The following is a 5,445-nucleotide window of genomic DNA, read 5'->3' on the forward strand; positions in this document are numbered from 1 at the left end:
CAGTTGTGGATGTGTCTGATGGTGAAAGGAACGTCCGATGCTGCAAAGAACAATACAGGAAGGCCTGGCGTGATCTGGTCCATGGGGTCGCGAAGAGTCGGACTCGACTGTGCGACTGAACAACAACAACAACAATTTCTTGTTTTCGAACTGCGAGGTTTGCAGGAGACTAGAACAGAAAACTTTAAAAAGAATCCAGCTACTTGAACTATCTCACTTTGTCTTCAAAAGCAGGTTCTTGTTCCAGAGAGAGTCTCAAGACAGGAGGGAAGTAAAACTTTCAGTCTTGCTGGTCGCACATCATTTTCTCCCCCTGCTAGTCTGGTTCAGCCGCGGGCAAATCCTCTGCCGTCGAGAGAGAGATCGAGACTAAAAAACCCAGCATCCTACCTACCAATTTTATCCACTATCTCCCCACTAATGAGCTAACGATTTAATAAACATTACCTTTTTCTGCGAGCATGCATCACCTGTTGACAATTGGTCAAATTAACCAGCACACATAGGGCTCTTATCTTTAAAACTTTATTACTGTTAAGATAAAGAGCAAGATGCAACTACAACTGAGCATCACAGTGGCCCAGGCTAGCCTGATCTCCTCAGATCTTGGAAGCTAAGCAGGGTCTGCATGGTTAGTACTTGGATGGGAGACCACCAAGGAATCCCCAGGTCTCTATGCAGAGGCCGGCAATGGCAAACTACCTCTGAACGTCTCTTGCTATATGACTATTCCCAGGGGTCATTTCCTGCAGGAGCGCACAGGAGCGGAGCTCCGGCAGTAAAGAGCCCAGGGGGCGGGCACATGCAACAAGCCCCACCCCCTGCTCCCAGCAGCCTTCAGTCAGAGCAAGAAGCAGCCAGGTAAGTCGCAGTGGGTGTTGCCTTCTGACACACTTCCGGTGACGTCAGGGGGTGTGGCATATGCCAATAAGTTATCCTAATGAGTTATGCTAATGAGCTCCTGCACCTCTTTTTCTACTAAATGACCCCTGACAGTTCCGATGGAGCCTAATATTGTTCTGACGGAAGGACTTTACCTCCTGTGACAAATCTCAACATGCACATCACACTGGGCTTTCCAGTCACCTCGTCGCAGCACACCAAGGTCAGGCGGAGGATTTGTTAAACGCAGCGCATACCACACTGGCTCGCTTTCTGCCTTTAGTGCGATGCTTTGGTTCGGCTCCCGGCTCTTTCTGTGCAAACCCAGCAGCTTGAATGGCTCCATTAAGTATCTATGGCGGACATATGGGGCATCGTTAGCAAACAATTGCAGGTAAAATTAATACATGGCCAGATGAATCAGCAGGTGCTGAAGCGCCTTCTTAAAAAAAGTAATCTGAACAATTTAGGAACTTTTTAACACAAAGGACAAGGCTGGATCCTCCCGGCTTTCCATGGATTCAAGAGGAGGAGCCCCCAAAGGCCTTGCTGGGAATCATGGGACATTAGGGTAGGGCTGTAGAAAGGAGACTCAAGCAAGAGCCAGTTTGATGTAGTGGTTAAGTGTGCAGACTCTAATCTGGGAGAACCGAGTTTGATTCCCCACTCCTCCACTTGCTCCTGCTGATGTGACCTTGGGTCAGTCACAAGCTCTGGCACAGCTGTCCTTGAAAAAGAGCAGTTTGTGTCAGAGTTCTCTCAGCCCCGCCTACCTCACAGGGTGTCCTGTTGTGGGGAGGGGAAGGGAAAGGAGTTTGCCAGCCGCTCTGAGACTCCAAGTGAAGGGCGGGGTATAAATCCAATCTCTTCTTCTTCTTCTTCCTCTTCAACTGGAAGGACCCAACCCACATATTTGAAGTCTTCTTCACAGAAATACATGGACCTCCCCACATGAACCCTGGAGGGCACTGAGGCCCACAAATCAACATCTGCTAGCAGCTCTTGGCCCCAGGGACGTCCGACTAGCCTCGACCAGGGCCATGGCCGTGTGAGATCAGGGCCCCCCGGGACCTATTACAGTCCCACAGGGCCTGCAAGATGGAGCTCTTCCGCCGGGCATTTGGTTGAGGCAGTGGACGTCCCCCCACCTCCGGCTTCTCTGGCCTTAGCTCTTCTGGCCCATTGTCCATCAATGGCCTGAGTTAGATTGGCCATCTGATTGTTTTATGGCTACGTGGCATTTTATGATTTGTTGTTGTTGTTCAGTCGCACAGTCGAGTCCGACTCTTCGCGACCCCATGGACCAGATCACGCCAGGCCTTCCGGTCTTCTGCCGTCCTCTGAAGTTGGCTCAATTTCATGTTCGTTGCATCTGTGACACTGTCTAACCATCTCATCCTTTGCTGTCCCCGTCTTCTTTGACCTTCAATCTTTCCCAGCATCAGGGTCTTCTCCAGTGAGTGCTCCCTTCTCATTGGGTGGCCAAAGTATTTGAGCTTCAGTTTCATTATCTGGCCTTCCAGGGAACAGTCAGGGTTGATTTCTTTTAGGATTGACTGATTGGATCTCCTTGCAGTCCAAGGGACTCTCAAGAGTCTTCTCCAGCACCATAGTTCAAAAGAATCTATTCTTCGGTTCTTTTAACTGGAGATCCTGGGGATTGAACCTGGGACCTTCTGCATGCCAAGCAGAGGCTCAGCCACTGAGCCACGCCCCCTTTCTCCATCTCTCCAGAACTTCCCAGGTATCTGGGCATCACAAGAAGTGCAAGGCTATTTTGTGGTACAGGGGCAAGCACCTCATGTCTACAGCACACACGTCATAGAATCCAGTACTTTGAGAACTCCAGTTTTGAAAGAAACAAGTTTCAAGCTACCATAGCTAAAGATTGTTTTTTTAAAAAAATTGAGCATGTAAATTTATGGCACAACTTGAAAGAAAGTGAGGCTTGCCCAACTCCCATCGAAACCAATGGAATTTAAGAGCGCATGGTTATGCACATTAAGGCCAAAATCAACAAGCAAGAATGCGTTTTTCTTCTCTTTTGATCCTTTCGTTCTGCCCCCTCTCCCCAGTGCTAGTGGACCTCTAATCCCCACACCCTTTCCGTCCCTCCCTCCATTCTTTGTTGGCACCGCACTCTTTGATGAACATTAATTCTATCGCCCTTGTCCAAACGAGTCACAAAAGCAGAATTCAAGACGCTGGCATTAAATAGCCCTTCGCAGCCCAGGTCCCACGAACCCAAACGTCAACGGAGATGGAGTCCAGAGACTCTGCCATCAATGACCTCTCGCTGGCAACTGAGGTCAATGGAGGGCAAAGAATATCGCTTTCACAGAGGCTGCGACTGCTTCACGAAATCACTTCCCCGACAGTATGAAAGACGACATCCGTGCTGAGTTTTCACAGAGCTTGTAAAGCCCTTCCTCTTTTAAATCAGCCTTTGATATAATCATCCATGTGGCGAAGATTTGTGTGTGTGCGTGTGTAATAACAGGCTATTGGGAAGATGTGATTAAGGTATTCCAGCAGGCTGTTTTTTTTTAAATTGCCATTTGAATTTTGAATGATTGCTATAGGTACACCGTCGTCTTATGGGATTTTGTATTTATTAAGGTTTGTTAGCGCCCGCAAAATGCCAGAATGATGGGGTGTAAATCTTTTAAAGAAACAATATGCAGGTGATACTGTTTGCCTAATTCATCCTGAAGGCTGAAGTCTAGCAAGATCAGAACGAGGCATCCCCCAGCGGTGAACAACTCTAGACCAGCTTGCACTATACATATTACAGGAAGCTGTGGGGAACAGATGCAAACATAAATCTGGCCCAACACTGGATCAGACCCTTGGTGTATCAAGGTCAGTATTGTCTACTCAGACTGGCAGTAGCTGTCCAGGGTCTCAGGTGGACGTCTTTCACACCACTTACTACCTAGTCCTTTTAGCTGGAGATGCCGGGGATTGAACCTGGGACCTTCTGCAAATAAAGCAGAGGATCTTCCACTGAGCCATGGCCCCTCTGCACAGTATAGGTCGGTGCTTGTGAGAACCTGTTAAGCAAGAACCCTGCAGCCAGGATGTCGACTGGAGTAGGTCACAGGGACCGTTATCACTACAGTCTTCTTCTTCTTCTTCTTTTTTAAATAGTTATATTTATTAGGTTTTTATACATAGTCCCTTGTTCATTCTCATGCATACATCCCAGAGCCTTTCATCTGTTTTCTAGCCGTTTATACATTCCCGACCATCGTTTTACAAAAACTTCCTCACTTTTCCCTTGTAGCATTAAACTCAGTTTATCTATTTCAGCTACTCCCATAGGTTTCTCTATTATTGCATCTAGTTTGGGGTTATTGTCTTGCTTCCAATACTTCGCCCATTGAATCCTAGCTGTCGTTAATATGTATATTATTAAGTATTTATCATTATAGCTAATGTATTCTGGAATTATGTTAAGTAAGAACGTTTCCGGCACTAAATCAAGTTTGATTTTTACGATTTGCAGTATTATTTTTTGAATCAATACCCAGTATTTCTGAATTTTTGGGCATCGCCACCACATGTGATAGAATCACTAGTCTTCTTGACCCATCTACGCCGGCTTCCAATTTGTTTCTGGGCACAACTCAAGGTGCTGGTCTTGACCTTCAAAGCCTAATATGGTTTGGCACCAACACACCTGTAGACCACCTAATCCCATATGAACCTGCCCATTATGGTCATCTTCAGAGGCCCTGGTTCAGTTGTCCCCCCCACCTTCTGAGATTAGGCAGGTGGCAACCTGGCAGAGGGCCTTCTTGGTTATGGCACCAAAGCTCTGGAACTCTTCCCCCAGGGAGAGTCGTCTTCCCCTTTCTGTTGCCAGTCTGGTGTAGCGGTTAAGTGTGCGGACTCTAATCTGGGAGAACTGGGTTTGATTCCCCGCTCCTCCACTTGAAGCTGCTGGATGACCTTGCATCAGTCACAAGTTCTTTCAGAGCTGTTCTCTCAGGAGCAGTTCTCTCAGAGCTCCCTCAGCCCCACCTACCTCTGTTGTGGGGCAGGAAAGGGGTTTGTAAGCCGCTCTGAGACTCCAAGTGAAGGGCTGGGTATAAATCCAATCCCTTCTTCTTCTTCTTGCTGACTTCCACCGGTGGGTGAAGCCTTTTGCGTTCGGATAGTCATTCCCTCAATGTTCCTGCCTTCCTAACCAACGTTTTTAATGTTTGGCATGTATTTTAACTGTTTTGTATGTATTTTAACTCTGTTTTTTTTAAACTCTCATGAATTGTTTTAATAATGTATATTTGAGAAGGGAGGTTGGTTTAATGCTTTTATAGTGTAACTTAATCATGTGTTCTTTAAATCATTGGCCGCCTTGGCAGCCCTCGTTAAGGGCAGAACGGTGGGATGCAAATTTTGCAAAGAAACAAATGCACCGTTATCCAAAGTAATCAAAACACGTGGATTGACCAAGGACTGTGGACACACAGTTTGAACATTCCATCTGGAGAATGCTTCTTTTGCTAAGGCAGGAATTCTGTTGTCATTGCAAATTGGGCAACATTAGCGCAAGCGAGG

This window comes from Gekko japonicus, unplaced genomic scaffold (genome assembly GCF_001447785.1).
Source record: "Gekko japonicus isolate JY-2015 unplaced genomic scaffold, Gekko_japonicus_V1.1 scaffold890, whole genome shotgun sequence".
NCBI lineage: Eukaryota > Metazoa > Chordata > Lepidosauria > Squamata > Gekkonidae > Gekko > Gekko japonicus.